Source organism: Ambystoma mexicanum, chromosome 3q (assembly GCF_040938575.1).
Source record: "Ambystoma mexicanum isolate Mex_15411 chromosome 3q, UKY_AmexF1_1, whole genome shotgun sequence".
NCBI lineage: Eukaryota > Metazoa > Chordata > Amphibia > Caudata > Ambystomatidae > Ambystoma > Ambystoma mexicanum.
In genome coordinates this window covers 277,604,273-277,622,532 of record NC_090926.1, presented here as the reverse complement: position 1 = coordinate 277,622,532, position 18,260 = coordinate 277,604,273, and the positions used below count along the sequence as shown (strand labels likewise).

At 48.5% G+C, this 18,260-nt stretch overlaps 1 protein-coding gene and 1 long non-coding RNA gene across 3 annotated transcripts in view; one reads left to right on the top strand and one right to left on the bottom strand.

Moving 5' to 3' along the window:
- Positions 1–18,260, top strand: part of LOC138582450 (myosin light polypeptide 6-like) — a 163,111-nt gene that overhangs the window by 17,206 nt on the left and 127,645 nt on the right. The window lies entirely within an intron of this gene.
- LOC138582451 (uncharacterized) overlaps positions 11,023–18,260 on the bottom strand; it is a 103,712-nt gene continuing 96,474 nt past the window's right edge. Inside the window, exon 3 of the long non-coding RNA XR_011305024.1 lies at positions 11,023–11,401. This is a non-coding gene — a long non-coding RNA (uncharacterized lncRNA). The remainder of the gene's footprint in view (positions 11,402–18,260) is intronic.

Genomic DNA, 18,260 nt, shown 5'->3' with positions numbered 1-18,260 from the left:
ACCTGTGGGGCACACCATTAATTAACACTTAAGAATATTTGCCACCATCACTGCACTGCAACACCTGTGGGGTGTAAATGCCACAATGTTACCCTCATGTAGACATAACCCTATAATACTAAGTACGTGCTATGGAACATCTCAGAGAGCAACCAGAGAGGGGTCAGCTTCCACATAGCTCAGCACAGCAAACACCTGATCCTAAATTTGCAATTCATTGAAATAAGTCTCTATCCGGGTCCAACATGGGCATGTCGCTAGACATCCAGCCTGACTCCGACCAATAAGCCATACTGTTCTACAGGCGATCATTAGAAGCAACCTTTCTGAGACCAATTATCATAATCAAAACCAAATGGTGGCTTAGAAATAAAAACACATGGACTCTCCCCTCTTAAATACCCATTCATGACTCTGTACATCCAAACACTGGAAACTGTCCATTGCCCAGCCTGTGAAAGTCTGTTACGTGTTCTGACTATCAGAACTCAAAGCTCACCACCATGGGCAATGCTCGGTGTATTACTGAGGCATTCTCCCTCATGAAGGCCCATACTGCGTATTAGTGCCATTGTCTCGTGTGCCCCTTCCTCCACACATCTAAGAGGACAGAGCCCCGGGAGTTTAAGAACATGACTCTCCCACTCTTGGGACACTGTAGTGGGAACCCCTTACTAGAACACCTGCGTCCACTCCCTCCTCTCAATAACCAGACAAGAACAATCCCGTTTCACAGCCAAGGGATCAATAGACCACTTGAAGTCAAGGTTCAAGGGTCTTCATTGAACAAATTAAGTGCTATGGGATTTAGTTGAACTGAAATAATGTTGAAATCAAAGCACACAAGCAAATAAGGCCCTCGCTCTCTGTCCTTCAGTCCTTTACTCTCTCCCTTAGTCCACGCCATCTGGCAGTCACACTCTAAAAGACAGGGTGGGCCTCATTACGACCCAGGCGTTAAGGGTTAACGCCGTCGTTAACCCTTAACGCCTGATTCTGATTTTAACGGCTGCTTTTAGCAGCCGTTAAAATCCATGGCGCTAACCTGCCATGATGCTAATTACGCCACCCTAATTTACGGTGGCGTAATTAGCGCCTTCCCCACTCCCATTATGCCCTATGGGGCAAAAATGGGAATGGGGAAGGGAAAATGGGAAATGGGGATTTACCGCCCCACTCACCTTGGAATGGGGCGGTAAATCCTCCATCCACCATGGTGTAAACGTAGTTTACACCATGGTGGTAATGATGGCGCAATTAGCGCCTGGGTCGTAATGACCCCCCCTCCCCCCCCGTGGCTTTGTAAGTGTCCTAGTACAGGCTCTTGACGTTGGATGTTTGTGTAACCCAAAGCCTTATTAGGTCCCAGCCAGGTAGGGGTAACATAGTTAGCGGACCCCTGCAGGGAAAGAACGGACATGAACATTAACCCAGGAAAGAAATAGACAATGACAATATGGGTTTTATAGTTTATTTAAGGTGTAGAGTGTATTTGTGTTAACTGTACTGGGTGGTTTGCTTAGCTTGCTCATCAGCTGCAGAGCTACTAATTCACCAGAAGGGGACTCCCTAAATGTGTAAAGACAATGGAGAGGCCACCCCTGGCCAGGCATGGTGGCCTGGCTCTTAGAAGGGAGAGCACATCTTTGAAAAAAGAACCATTAGAAGAAAAACAGCTATTGGAGAGAGAGGAGGAACAGTGTTGGTGCCTCCTGGGAAAGAGCTGTGGTCTCAAGTGGCCCCCAGGGCTTGAAGTGCCTTTTAACCAGGCCTCATATGCCAGGAGCGGCAAGCATGGAGTAAGCCACAGGGTATGTGTGCTGAGTGTCCAGGTTGATATGTGGTCTGATGGGCTTGTCGGCCTGCCCCAGGGTCACTCAGGGCGGGCCAAAGGTCAATTCATCCAGGGCCAAATAAGCTAAGTGCCTGGGGGAAGCAGATAAAGTGAATGGGAGGCAGTCAGCCTGCCCGGGAGCCAGTCAGGGTGGGCTCCGAAAATGTGCAAGTCTCCGGCTATATTGGTGATGCGGCCCGGGTGAAGATATCCTCAACAGGTCCTGTGCCGGGGGAGTGAAGGGGGTCTGCATAGTTCGTGCTGCCCCTGGGCCAGACTGGGCAGGACAGCAGGTGGTGGGTCAGCCCACCTCAGGGCCTGACTGGGTTGGCTGCATGCAGTAATTGGAGCCCCGGGACATGTATGCAGTGCAACCCGGGTGTAGAGGCCAGCGCCTGCCTGTTGCTCTAAGGGGCACCCCTGTGATGACGCAGCGAAGGAAGGCTTGGGCGGAATGCTGCACATGTGCAGAGTGAGGAGCAGGCATGCTCCACCCGTCTTCTCCGGAGGAAGCCAGATATGCCCCCAGAGACAGCTGGATAATAGAGTGGATCGCATAGGTGACAGCGACACTCCCTTGGGCATAGGGTGCTGTGAAGAGGAAAACATATCCTGGGCTGGTGGTGCCCCCCCTGGGGCATCGGTTGATGCAGAAACAACCCTATTCCCGGGAAGAGGCAGTGATTTGGCCCTCTACTTCACACAGGGAGCGTGTGTGCCAGCCCTGAGGCCCAGGTGAGGGGAGTAAGAGGAGAGTAACAGGAGCTGTGCTCTAAAGGAGCTTATTTATGAATATGAATTCTTCCAAAACAATGTAAATTATAAGGATCGGGGTTGAAAGCCCGAAATGGAAATGTTCGAGGGAGAGAAGACTGAAGATTATTTTTCCGCAGCCCCCTACTTACCTTGCTTCCGACTTGCTGTGTCCCTGCGATGCCTGTTCCCTTTCACTTCCGTGATCGGGAACCAGCGCCGCAGGGTCCTTTCCTTTTTTAAAACATTTTTCTGGACCGGCTGTGGGAGACACCCCCGCGACCCCCACTCACAATTCTTTTTTTTAATTATTCTTTGTTATAGCTGTATTAATACAGCCTTTCAAAGTTATTACACATAATAAGATCATATGACATTATTTACAATACAAAATTCAAAATGTTACATTATATTCTCGCTATCTTAGTTCAAATTAATTTAGTTCACAATTTTTCATAGATTCATTCGCTTCTTGTCAAATTTATCTGCATATATACATCTTCATCTTGTCCATAAAATTTGATTATTATCTTTAACATTTTTCCCCCAGTATTTTTAATACATCATACTCTTATCTTTTCACTACGTTCCAGTTGATTTCACATTATATCCTGTTACTTTTTTCTCATTCAAATCCGATTTTTCCATTGGATTTACAGACTGTACAAACATGATGATTGCTATGTTCAGTTTTGTCGATTGACTATCGTACAAAGTGTTCCACAATACATCAGAGTCCAGTTTGCAGTACCCCTCAAACATATGTTTAAAGAATCGTAGTCTTGTCCTACATAAAGCCGGGCATTCAACAACCAGATGTTCTAATGTCTCCAATTGCTGTGGAGCCAGACAAAACCTACATTCTCCATTCTGACTGAGTTTTCGGATATAGAGAACCTCATTAGTATGATATAGATTTAACCTTATTCTCATGTAAGATAATCTATTTTTGGGGTCTGGAAATCTTACCATGTACTGTTCCGCTTTATGGAGTTCCTTAATTCTATATGATTGGTTCTTGAATACTCTCAATTTCATACAAACCTCTCTAGTATAAATCCAATCACTTAACCACATTTTCCTTTTGGCTCTTTCAGGATTGGTTATGAGGAGGTTTTCATCAATACCGGCCACCTCCATCAACATTTTTATCTTCTTTCGCCATGTCACTATTTTGCAGTTTTCCGACACGCGTATATATGTTCCTACTGTAAACATTACAGTGTGTTTAGCTACTACTAACAAGTACTTACAAAACAGCATCAATAATTTCCAATTATAAATGGCATTTAAAGATAACATACTCAATTTGTGACGTATTATGCAAACAGAAACAGTTTTAGGCAGGCCATAGACAGCCTTCCAAAACCTATTCTCCATTTTTGACCATTCTGTTTCCGGTATGAATTTTCTCATTTCTGCCCAATAGACATGGGTTGGGGTAACCTCCTGTTTGAAAAATATCATTGCAGGCAGTAATGAACATTTTCCACATTTCGCCTGTATGATCCTTGCCTGGTATATCCCAGTTGTCAATTTTTATTCTAGATCTCGGTAATAAGTTTTGTCATTCAAGTTGTTGCTGATTGAGAGTCCCAAATACTTATACTCAGGAACTACGTCCAGCACAACATTTTGTAGATTCCAAGTTCCCATTTTGCTGCTCATTATTTTCTTCATGCCCAAAATCATGACTTTACATTTGGATTGATTTTATTTTCAGAGAATTTTCATCAGCAAACTTACCAAGACAAGTAATCCCCTCGGTGTTCTTGCCAACAGCACTAGGTCATCGTCGTAGAACAACCAGGGGATCGCCTGTCCTCCCACTCGGGAGGCATCTGAAATAACTTTCACAAACTCATGGCGCACCCCAGAAATGAAAAAATTCAATAGCGTGCTGGCCAATATGCAGCCCTGCTGTAGGCCTCTATGAGTTTCGATCGGCTCTGATAGCATCCCGTCCAGTGATAGCCTAATTTGGACCGTAGTTTTTGAATGAAGTTCATTTATCCCGAAAACAAAAACATCTGGACAATTCGCTCTTATCAGCTTTTCGATTAATAAACCTCTGCAAACAGAATCAAAAGCCGCCTGGAAATCAATAAAGGCAAGATAGACTGGTTGGTTCTTCAATTGTTCCTGCCTTTTAATGATTTCCAGAATGTGTAGTTGAAATGGCAGTGCCCATCCCTGGCATAAAGCCAGTTTGATTTAGATCTCTCATTCCAGTCATGTTTAGCCATTCATTCAGATCCCTCAATATCAACCTCGCAAATAATTTGCTCGGAATGTCAAGTAGAGATACCGGCCTATAATTAGACGGATCAACGTTGTCTCCCTTTTTGTAGATTGGAATGGTAATTGACTTTCTCCAAGAAGGGGGCAAATGCTGAGTCCTCACCACCTGTTTGAATAGGATCATGAAAATGTGGGCCCATGCCACTGGATGTTGCTTTATCACATGATTTGACAAACCGTCGGGCCCAGGTGCCCGGGATGTTGATAACATGGATATATAAAACAAAATGTCATCTAGATCAAAATGAAAGTCATTATATCTCCAGCTCCTATTATGTTCACCATGTCCCATCACACTAGTATGAGCATATAAGGATTTATAGAAAGTAGCCCACACCTCTTCAGGTATTGGATTCATTTGAGACACCATCTGCACCCTATCCTGTGTTTTTGTAAGTAGAGACCAAATTTTTGCCAGATTCTTAGAATTCAACGTGGATAGCATACTCTCTGCATCATGTTGATACATTTGTGCATGTCTTGCTCTTTTCCAGTTCTTAAATTTGCACCTTAGAGGTTTAAGTTGACAGATTCTTTCATTGACATTTAGCTTTTGTATCATTCTTTTATCAGCTCTAAATTGAGTTTGCCGTAAATCCACCTCATTATCATATGTGTGTAGCCTTTTATTTCCTGAACTTTTAGTCATGTTCTTCTTGACTTTAAATATTTGCATTTCGTCTACATATGACACAGCTTTCTCAGTGCTCAATTCAGAACAATCATTGTAGGCCAGCGTCAAATTTTTATTCAGGGTCTCCAATGTTTATGATGTCCAATAGAATCTGTTTTGAGCAGAGTTCAATTTCATGTTACATGCTAGTGAGGAATTTTGCATTTTCCCACCACAATTCCAAGACCATTGTGCTGTTATAATATCATGATTACTTACAGTTTGAGAGACAACCTTAAATTCAGGCATTTGAGGGAACAATTCAATATCCACAAAGATATAATCAATCAGGGCCTCTTGCTTTCCTCTATTTGACGTCATATGCAGTGGCATATCACCCTGTTTAGATCCATTAAGCCTCAGTAGCTGGTGCTCCTTCATTAATAGATTCCATCGTCTCGCTACCAGTGAGAACATTCTCCCAGACTGTTCCATGCAGTTTATGTTTAAATCACCTGTTATTATTACATGTTCGCAACTACAATCCAGTACAGTGAGATTCAATAAGTCCTCTATTGCATCACAAAATGTGTCATCTGTAATTGCCGCATGATTCCAATAAACATTAATCAGGCCTATGGCTTTATTCTTGATTTTTACCATTTAGAGGAAACTATTGGGCAATGACCAAGGTTCCATTTTGATGTTGGGAGTTGTTTTAATAGCAGCCATGAGTCCAGCCATTGGCCTGCCTTTTACTGGCACAATAGCAGGAACCAGGGTTACAATATGTTTATCCCACACAGGTGGAGTGGAAAGCCATATTTCCGGAAATAACACAATATCATAATCATGCAAAAGGCTGTCTCTTGAATTAGTAAGATGTTTACATTTTCTTGTATTCCAAGAGGCTAGAATGTAAGGAATAAAATCCTGAGCTAGATAGCATTGTTTTAGTCTTTCTTCATGGGTATCATTCATTAGACTAATGCCTCCTGTCAGGTCCACCTGTTGATTTGTTACTTGGGTCTTTTGATCAATGAAAGTTCTTGACTGGTAATGATTCCCTAATGTCGGGACGTGTTGATGATCAAAAGAGGAATGATTTATTAAGAGAAACCCCAGTTTGTACAATTCTGATCTAGCCTGCCACAATGCATTCTTAACAAGTCCCGACGTCATTCATAGTTTCACCACAGATAAATCATATTGGTGTACAAATTCTATTTGGTCTATATCCCCTGAACAAATCCCCTCCAATGCCGGTACATCTTCAAAGATATTCATACCCGACTGTCTATTTAGATCGAAGGTTTTGGAACGGGTGCGGGCGACACAGCAGGGTCAAATAGTTTAGACCATGGTTTATCTGTGGCGTACGATGGGCTAGCCTAGGAGCAGAGCTCGCGTTAGACTGTGTCTGTGATCGAAATTGATTACCATTATTCAATCTTGGTGTTTGAACATTCCCAGTCCTCTCTCTTTGCCATGAGGACTCTTGTTTATTAGACTGTGAGAAGAACTTCTTTTTGCTCCATTTCTCCTCGCCATTCATCCATGGTTATCCCTTTTCCCACATTCAACTCTGCGGGGTCGCTTTGCATTCCTACACCATCCCATCTCACTCTTTGCAGTCCCATTTGATTTGGGACCACAATCTCGGGGTCTTTAGTAACTACCATTAGTACCCGGCGAGAGACAATCAGAATGCAACAAGCATTCTGATTGGCTCTCGCCGGGTCATTACCCGGCCGAGAATCCTTAGATTCTCGGCCGGGATTCCAGCCGCCGTGTCCTCGGCGGGGGCGTGGCAGCCCCTCAGCCAATGAGGAGGCGCGAAGCGGGGCCATCCCCGCTCCGAGCCTCCCCATGGCTGGAGGCTTCCTTCATCCCCCACCGGGGACTCGGGCAAGATTTTTTTTTTCTCCAACCTTTCCTCCCTCCTCCCTCCCCACCCCACTTACCTTCTATCTCGTGGTCTCCGGCGGGGGACGATGGAAACCTCCAGCCGTGTGGAGACTCGCTCCAAGCCTCCACACGGCTGGAGGCTTCCATCGTCCCCCGCCGGAGACAGCGGTACGTTTTTTTTTTCTTCCTCCCCATCCCCTCCCGACCCCACTTACCTTCTTTTTTCTTCTGGTTCCCAGCGCGTCCGCTCCCAATGGCCGCCATGGAAAAGGAAAATGGACTACGTTTTCCCTTTCCATGGCGGTGGTCTTTTTTTTGCCATTTTTTTTTTCTGTTCCGAAACGTGTTTCGGAACAGAAAAAAAGCAATTAGTACCCCGGTCTAACGGGCCGGGGTACTAATGGCAATAAACCACTCGGTGGCGGGCCACTACTGCCTGAGGTAATGCCCCTGGAGAACCGGGGGCATTACCTGGGGCGGTCTTGGCCCGCCACCTCGTGGCTTATTGCCACATTCTAGCCCGTTCATCTTTAGAGATCTCAGCTACAGCACCATATTGCTGTTGACTCAGCAAAATTAGGCTATCCAATGGCTCGTACTCCATCGGTAATTCCTGGTTCTGTCGATTTTGTCCAGTTTTTTGTGTCAGTACTTTTCGATATTTGTTAGCTATAGCAGTGCGAGCCACGGCCGCAGTTGATTTTGGCATGGTTAGGGTTTGAATAAATTGACGTGTGCCTGTAATTTTGGAACTGGCAACAGTCTTAATATTTTTAGCTTTCTTCTTCATGATTCTCTGTGGCTCATTCACATCTTTATTTTTTTTGGTCAAAAATGTTATAGATAGGGGCATTAGTGTTTTCTAGCACCACATCAAGGGCTTGTTCATCATTCTTATTTTTACTTACTATTTGTTCTATTGCATTTTCTTCGTTAGGGTTTTTTGTTTTTACCTTTTTCTTTTTGGAGCAGGGTTCACCAGCTTGGCATTCATCACTTTTGTCGTCTATCACAATAGCTGGAGAATTCTCCATGCTCTTTTCTTTAATAACCTCAGAGGGTATAACTTTTTTTGTAGAATTGTTAAAACCCACCATTTCTTTTCGTGTACCAGTATTGCCTGTTGATTTTGGGTTAGTCAATAAGCAATACTTCATCTTGATTTTTTTACCAATTGTGTTTGCTGGGTCCTCTATATTGCTATTCTCTCCAATGAGTCGTTTCTCACACCATACACACTGCCTCTGGTTTAAATTTTTGTTTCGAGTCAGTTGTACTAGTAGCATATGTTTATCATTCATTTTAGTATCTAATTTATCATATAAACGGGTGAGGGGAAAATAGAGCTGCATTCATCGTTTGTAGTGACCTTTCCAGTCCCAACACGAAATTCCCCCAAACAGCCTGGGGTTTCTCTGCTGGTGCGGAATGGTTATGTGTTGGGAGTTGGTTGACTATGGAAGCAGCATGATAGCACCGATGAATTATGGGCCGTTGGGGAAAACATTATGGGGGCTTGGGATAAATCCTGCATATTAGACATCCGTTCTTGTTCCTGGTCTTGATTATAAGAGGTTAGCATCGGATTATTTTCACTAGTTTCATTCACATTCATGGGCACCTCTTTGCTCGTTTTCATTCTCTCTTCACTCTCAGGCAACAGAGCAATTATTGTGTGTCCCTTATCCTGCTCGTTAGCCCCTGGCTTTAACTGTGCAATTTTATCATCTTGCTTATTTCTTAAACATTCCACCTGTCCCTCCAGCTGTTGATTAATTAATATAACAGCATCCGCTGCGACTAAAGAGTCCGTGGGAGTATCAGCAATGTTCTCCACATGTCCAACAAGTTGCGATTCCGTTAAGTGCAGTGCTACAGGAGGAACGGATCAGTTGTTGCTTATTTAGAACTAGTGCTATTGTTCCCCCTAGAGCACAGACATTTCGTATATCGGCCGTTATCGAACACGGTCGAGTATTTGTAGCTGATGTGCTTGTCCTGGCTAAATGGAAGATGCGAGCGGAGGGTTTGGGCGTTCGAACCGCCTCCAATGTACATGCTGTGATTTCACTCTGTGCCGGCATAGCCATCATTTCAGGGCAATTAACAACTTGTTATCAGCACGCCTTCCTCACTCGACAGCCAGGCAGTATCTATGTACACGCCAAACTATTAGCCAGCAAGTTATCAAACACACCATCCGGGGTACACACTTTCTCCCGCCGCTACAAGCTGTGATATGTACCTCGCTCGTTAGTAGCCTTTACCGCTTCCACAGCACCCCGGAGCTCACCGATCTCCGTAACGACAATTCAAACAATTATGTCCTCGGTTCATATGAACAACAAAATCGCCTTTTAAACCACACTCTTTTCCTTCAAATGACTATCACTAACAGTTTGCCATAACCAGCGAGATATGCAGGCAATATAATCACTACCAAAAATGCTCTCAAGAATACTCGCACCCACCGCCCTTTGCCTGCTGCCAGCTGCCAGCCGACAGCACTTCCCCAAAGCACTTCCGCCAATTTCACTCATAGTATGCAAGGGTGCGGGGAACACCCCCACAGCCCCCGTCACCGAATGGGGGATTTGGTAGAACTTTTCCGCCATTCGGTATTTCAAAACGGCCGAAATTCGGCCACATCTCCCATTTGAACTCTGTCTTTTTGGCTGATTCCAATTATAGTGGTGTTTATATTTAGGGGGGCACTGAGTTAGGGGAATAGCGGGCGGCTTAAGATCTGAAGGGATCTGCAAGTGCATTATAGGCTAGCCTGGAGGTAGGTGTGAATAGTATTTGAGGTGACTTAAGGTCCCACAGGGGGAGGGGTCACCCATGGACTATTATTCCCTAGCCCTGTAGGCATATGAGTAGGAAAAACGTGTGACAAAGGGGGACTGTTTCAATTGCCCAGTCTGGGGTCACCACCAGAACTCTAGTACAGGTAAAAATAATGCCTTGTTAGGTTTATGTTTACAAAAAAATACAGGTCCCCATTGGCACTTTAAAAAGTCACTAGGTGTCATGTGGTCATTGAAAAGATAGAAGGTAACATATAAGGTGTCTGGTATTAGTGGGAAGACGACAAAGAACTCTGAAGTCCCGGGAGGATAGCTCAGCGGCAACGTGTTGCCTTGGAAGCAAGACAACACGAAACAACACAGGTTCGATACAATTACGCAACTAAAAAATAAACAATTCCTGTAACAGGGCTGTGTGAGAGCTTTAGAAATGAAAATAAATAAAAATAAATAAAGAAGTAGCCCGTCTGCCATAAATGCTATGCGTAATGTCTCATGCTGCCTAACCCTTTATTTTGCAGCTGTACTGTAGGGAGGGATGGTGGTCATGGATCCATTCCTAGCCTGCCAGTTAGGGGATGCAGTCGCTGCCAGACCAGAGGGGAAAACACCAGGGCTACACTTGCCTTTCCCAGAAGTTGTTCTTTTAGTTTGATTCCGACATTACCGCTGGTGCTCTGGGTCATATGGACATGAGCCAGCATCATAGCGGTGTCAGCCCCCATTACCCCCCCCCCCCCCTTGTCGTGTGAGATGACATCCTTTGAAACCAACCTGATCACCCAGTGAATAATAGTCCAACAACCTTTTACATTTTGGAAACACAGATCACAGTTTATTGGAGCATACAACAACATTGGGGGGGCAGTCCCAGCCCTAGAGCACCATGGTACATGACCATTTATACCACAAAAAGTCCTAGTCCCCAAAAAGTGTGGGGCATCCTCTGACTGTTCCGGTGCCCCCTTGCTGCCTCCCGGCATGTGGCAAGGCACCGGACATCCGCGCCAGATTGCACAAAGTGCTTCTCCCTCGGGCCACTGCACATGAAGGTGAGGAGTCTCCAGTGTCCATAGGGATCCAATGCCCGTCATCCGACTTTGGCTCGGGTACGGCCATCGGGAAACCGCCCACGGTTCAAGCCGTGGCGAACTCCTCCCCGGCTAGGACTGCCCCTAACTCCGCCTGTGACAAGAAAGGAACAATTAGTAAAAGATGAAGCCAACAAATTCCCCCAGATCCATTCACCCACTTACACCTTGAAATCCGCTGAAAATGAAAAAAAATGAATACAAATTGAAGCATGTTACACATTTAAAAACCTTTTTTTTTCGACACACCCCTAGTCAATGCACAAAATTCAATAAAAACTTGGACCCAATGTCCCTCCTGCCACCCCCACAATAAAACCTGTCCTTTGCACCATTTACACCTCGATGTCCGCTGAAAATGAAACGCAAATACCACTTGAAACCTGCAGGCCTTCCTTAACCCCTGTTGCTACTCCCACGCTACAGTCCTTAGAAATCTTCTGCTTTGTCCCGTGCACAGGAGCAAATTATATTATCTCCATTTGAACTTACACCTTGCTGTAATCTGAACCTGTAATATCAGAAACCCACTGCCGCTCCCCAAACCGCTTCTTACCTACCGGTTCTTTGACCCCCCCGCCCCACTTCCTACCTCCCTGCCCCTAACCTCCCTAGATCTTCTTACCCCAGTTCCATCCCCTTGTGCTGTATAACCTATCGTTGGGTGAGGGTGGGTGGGTAATTCGATGGATGAGAACTGGAACAGAGGCTGCCTGTGCAGTCCTCATCCCTATTTGTAGGCTGTACCAGGGCCCCGCCGGAAATGCCCACCCCTGGGGACGCCCTCCCCCACCATGACAAAGCGGAAGGGGTGGGAACCTCCCTGCGGGTGGGGGGGAGGCTGCCAGAGGGGCGCCCCGCTATGTGGGACCTCCCTCGAGCGCCCCCTGCAGGGGCTAGTACGTCCCCTTAGCGGTGCCAGCCCCCATTGGCTCCCCCACCCTTGTCGTGTGAGATGACATCCCTTGAAACCAACCTGATCACCCAGTGAATAATAGTCCAACAACCTTTTACATTTTTGGAAAAACAGATCACAGTTTATTGGAGCATACAACAACATTGGGGGGCAGTCCCAGCCCTAAAGCACCATGGTACATAACCATCTATACCACAAAAAATCCTAGCCCCCAAAAAGTGTGGGGCATCCTCTGACTGTTCTGGTGTCCCCTTGCCGCCTCCCGGCATGTTGCAAGGCACCGGACATCCGCGCCAGATTGCACAAAGTGCTTCTCCCTCGGGCCAGTGCACATGAAGGTGAGGAGTCTCCAGTGTCCATAGGGATCCAATGCCCATCATCCGACTTTGGCTCGGGTACAGCCATCGGGAAACCGCCGACGGTTCAAGCCGTGGCAAACTCCTCCCTGGCTACAACTGCCCCTAACTCCGCCACGCTTTGGGGGTGGCACCCCGCTACCCCCAATGCCCCCATGCTCCAAAAACTTAACAATTTACCATCAATTATTTACATCCGACCTTCAAGAGGCTGCCCAAGATGGCCATAAGGAACAAGCTGTATCCCTTCTCCGACAGATGCACGCCGTCAGCCACATAGGGGGAAGGTAGTGAGTTTAGCAATGTGTGTCTCACAAAGCCAAAGCCATTAGCTAGTGTAAACGTTTCGATACCTCTATTGAGCCTGCGCCTGGATTTTTCCATGGCCCTCTGCGAATCCACCCCACGCCATTGCAGCCTCGGTACCAACTCCGACCATATCACCTCGGTGCCTGGTAACTCCTGGGCGAGTGCGCTTAATCCCATTTGGATCTGTGCCCATAATCGTCCACTTCCCATGGTTGTGAGGTCATTGCCACCTAGGTGTACCACCAGCACCCTCGGAGCAGGCCTCCATTGCAACTGCCTATAGACGGTCAGCAAAAGAGAGTGCCATTGCATCCCCAATGTTCCCAACCACACTATTCTATTGTGCTCCATCCCTAAGTTGGAACTCAAGTGCCATTGCCGAGCTGCGACCTCAGCCCGTGTAACAAAGGAATGTCCCACAATCCATACTGTGTCATCTGTGGGTAAAAATTACGAAAGAGTTAAGATAGAGAAATCGGGAAGAAAACAGAAATCAATGATCATGCAGCTCATCAGTTCTCTCCTGGCTGTGGCAATCTACGTCCCTGCTGATGGGTGCCCTGTGGCCCCTTGAGGTCTTACATAAAGCTGGAACCTGTTAGACTCCCATCTCCCAATCCTCCTGATATCATTTGCTGGAATGCCCTGTAAAAATGCCGCTGTGGCAGCCCCTATGCGAAAGCTGTGGGATGACCAACCCTGCTCCTTTATCCCCAGAGCCCCCAACGTTGCGGACAGGACCTTTCTAAACTGATAGTTAGTCAGCGGGGAACCGCTTTGGTGCACCAGTAGTGTACCCGGCTGTTGGGGCCTCATGGCCAGGTACCTCTTTAACAAACGCACTGGACAGCTGCTGTTATGGTTGCATTGGTGGAGTATCACCATCTTCCCCTTTCCTGCCTGGTCCGTCTTACTTTTCCGTATTCTGATCCTTAGCTTCACCCCGTTTGCCCCTGTACAGATTTGGACATCCCCCACTGCCCACGTAAAATATGCAGATTCCTCACCACGTGGTCTTTATTTACCTTCATCATTATACATCACTGATATGCTATGATAGGTTTATTAAAAACGCGCTTAATACCTGGAGGTTTCTAAGCGCGGACCCGGGGATCGCACTTGTGTTGCTCCGGTCGTTGTGTTCCAAAGCGAGCAAGTTGCCCTTGAGCTAAAACAATGTACCCGAGACATAACAGCACTTGCACCATACTGCCTAGCAGCCGAATAACCTGGCACGCACTGTTGAAACCGCATGGACGAAACGGCTCAATTGAACCCCATGTACACAATTACAGATGGCTGGGCCGAAAGCACAACGCCCCACCCTCTATTTTAATGCCCCCACGCATACTGCAGCCAGCCAAACAAAGAAACATAACGCTCCAACGTCTGAGGCCGCCATCCCGCTCTGGGTCATGTACTGCGCCAGTACATTTAACTCCAAACCTGCCGTCGTGGTACGGAAATGAGGCGCCTACAAAAGGAGCACATGTCCATCTCGGCAACGCTCCTTGAACATTGACACAGTGCCGCTTATACCTGCTAAGGAGAGGACTAGAATTTACAGATGTAACCGTACTCGAATTTTGATGGTCCGATTTCACAGCCGTCCTAGATGTTCCCTCTTAAAATCGGACCTGAGTTACGCTACTTTCCCTCAACTTCGAAGCATTCATACATCCCAACCCTGTTACCGGAGGATACCGAGCAACAGGTTTATTAAACTTTTCTCCCTGACCCACCGGTCTCAATTTCATGAACTGTGGTTGGCCCTTAACGAATGCCCATCCTTACACCGAGGGGCGGCGGCCAGGCAACTCTCCTACCGTGCCAAATGTTTAATCTGACACAAACCCGTGGCATTTGGCGGCGGCTAAGTGTTACCCGGGGCTCAAGGAGTTAACACTCTCGAGCCCCCGCCATTGGGAAGGCGGAGCCTGATTGAAGAAAGGGGGTTCTGGGGCACGTGCGCGGCAAGCGAGTATTACTCCATAGTTGTAAAAGAATAAAGACGTTCCTCCAATCCCTCCGTGTGTGCGTCCTTCATTGGGCCTAGATCCCTAGGCAACATTTGGCGACGAGGATTTCTCCCGCACACCGGAGCCCTCCTCCAGCAGCAGTCCGCTGCTTCCGCGCTCATGCTGCAGGAGACCCTGCAAGCCTCCTCCTCCTGCTCCTCCTCCGCGCAACACGGCAATCCGCCGGATACGCTTCGGCGGCTACCGGGCCGCTGAGCCTCCTCCTCCAGAACCCTGCAGAGGCGATCCCGCCCACGTCCTCCCTCCCGGACCATAGAATTCGCCACCGAAACCGCCTCGCTGAAGAAGACGCCCGGACCACCGGACATCCGAAGGGTGCCGGGGCGCACGCGGACCCGCTCGAGGCCTACCAACCTCGCCCAGGCCTAACTCCCAGGCACCATGAGCACTCCACCCTCCAACCCGGGTTCCAGCCAGGGACCTCAACCACCGCGGGCGGCGAAGTCGATACAGCTGCGGTTGCCCCACCATTCACCATGACACCCCAAGCAACCAAAGGGCCCAGGTGGACCGACTGGATGGATGGTTTTCATCACTTTGTGAGGGGATCCGGCGACGGGGACTCCCCCAACATAAGAGACATTTTCCTCAACCTCGTAGGGGGGGAAATCAAAACCGTTGTAAAAGCAATTCCGGCAGCGGAACAAGACACCTTCCCCAATCTGATTAGGGCGTTAGACAAACTGTTGATCATCGAGGTCAATCGGGACTACGAAAGATATCTGTTCAACCAGTGCACCCAACTGCCACAAGAGACTGTAGATGAATTCATCACACGTCTACGAGTGAAAGGGATGAACTGCCAATTTGACGCGTTCTCGCTGGAGGAAGCCATACGGCTGAGGGTGATCGAAGGCTGCCTCTCCCCCGCACTCAAGAAGCAGCTGCTAAAAAAACCTCTCACCATACCTGAAGTGAGTGAACTCGCTCGCATCCATGAGAGGGTGGATGCGCAAGCCTCATCCATGGGACGCTCCGGCAACCCTAATCCAGACACGGGTGAGCTCATAGCTGCCATACAGCCGCCCCGTCAAGGGGACAGGGGCCCGCAGCCATACAGACTACCGGCGACCCCTGCAATGCCCGCCGCACGACAACAAAGACAGTGCTACCGCTGCGGAATGTCCTTCCCCCACTCAGGGTCATGTCCGGCCCTGTCCCAACGATGCACTAATTGCGGGAGAGAGGGACATTTTCAATCCGTCTGCAGGGAGGGCGTACCATTCCCCCCGATGCGACCCCAAGTGGCCACCAGGATGCCTTTCCGGCCACAGCCACTGCAGTATAATCAGCCCAGACCTTACCAGCAAGGGTTCGGGCAGAGGCGCTACGTCAGAGCGATCGACGAATACCAACCGGCAGGATACGCTCCACAGTACGACCAGGCCGAACAGCCCAGACACTTCACGGATGAATACGACGACCCTCCTGTGGACTACAGGCCTGAGACACTCTGCCAGGACAACCAGGTGATGGCCTATTACGCACCGTACGATCAATACGACCACAACGAGTTCGTCAACCTCATACTCGACAACGAAGAAGCCAGGGAGGCCCCGAAAATCCTGATCAAAATGGGGAACTGCCAATTTCAGTTTATGATCGACTCTGGTGCCACGGTGAACATTATGGGCGAGCAGGATTATGACCGGATACCACACCCACCGCCGCTGGACCCATCCCGGTCCAGAATTTTTCAATGGGGGGGCTGCCACCCCGCTACAGACAGTGGGACAATATACCCAATGCCTCCTTCTAAATGGGCGGCAAGTGAACGCGACCATTCACGTCATCCGGTCCCTCGCTAAGAGTCGATGCTTACTCAGTTACCACACAGCATCGCGCCTGGGTCTGATCGAGATCCACGTGAACGCGGGTGACGTGATCACCACTACCTCGAACAGCCCAGACCTGAGAAACACCACGGGGTCGATAGCAGTCCACCAGACTCAGTCGCTCGTCTCGCAGGACGACATCGCGAGAACTTTCCCCAAACTGTGCACGTGGCTAGGAAAACTCCACGGGCCCCCCATCAAGCTACACATCGACCCTAACGTGCGTCCAGTGCCGCAGCACCCCAGGAGGGTCGGGTTCCACCTTCAGGAGGCAGTATCGGAGGCGCTCCGCCAACTCCTCCGCGACGGCACATAGAACCGGCGACAGGGCCGACTCCGTGGGTTTCCCCCCTTGTGGTAGTACCCAAGGAAGGGGGAAAGATCCGCCTGTGTGTGGACATGAGGGTAGCCAACACAGCAATACAACGGGAGAGACACCCGGGACCATGCATCGAAGACATGATCGTGCAGCTAAACAGCGCTCAGATGTTCTCCAAACTAGACCTACTCCAAGGATACCATCAGCTGGAGCTCCATCCTGACTCCAGGGCCATTACGACGTTCGCGACGCACGACAGCCTTTTCAGGTATCGGAGACTGAACTTCGGAATTTCCTCCGCTGCGGAGATTTTCCAGGAAGCGATACGTCAGATAATCAGACCCATAAAAGGGGCTCTGAATTACAGCGACGATATTCTCATCTTCGGATTGTCCAAGGAGGCCCACGACATGGCACTGCACGACACCTGTGAAGCCCTTCAAAAGGCAGGCCTCACACTGAATATCTCAAAATGCCGCTTTAGCAAAACGAAACTCAAATTCTTCGGCATATTTTCTCCAGGGAAGGCATGATGCCTGACCCTGACAAGGTCGACACGATTACCAACCTCAGCGAACCCCTACAGGTGGCGGACGTCCGCTCCTTTCTTGGCATGGCGGGCTACTGTGCGAGGTACATACCCCACTACGCCTCCCTCACAGACCCTCTGAGAAAGTTGCTGCAGAAGGAGTCGTCGTTCGATTGGACACCGGCGTGTCAACAAGCCTTCACAAACATCAAGCGGACCCTCACGGAAGCCCACCGCCTCGCATATTTCAACCCAGCGTGGCACACCGAGGTGGTGGTGGATGCCAGCCCAGTCGGCCTTGGCGCCATCTTGGCTCAAACCAGTGGCGCAGATGTTAACCCCAGGCATGTGGTCGCCTATGCGAGCAGAGCGCTGTCGACGCCAGAGCTGGCCTATTCCCAGGCCGAGAAGGAGAGCTTGGAGGCGGTCTGGGCATGTGAACACTTTCACAACTTCATCATCGGGAAGAGGTTCACTCTGATCACCGACCACCAGGCGCTTCTATCCCTATTTGGCAACCCGCACACCAAGATGCCACCGAGGATCGAGCGGTGGGGCATCCGCCTCCAAGAATATGATTATGACATTGTACACCGACCGGGTGGTGACCTCAACCCTGCGGACTACCTGTCACGACACCCTGTTGGAGC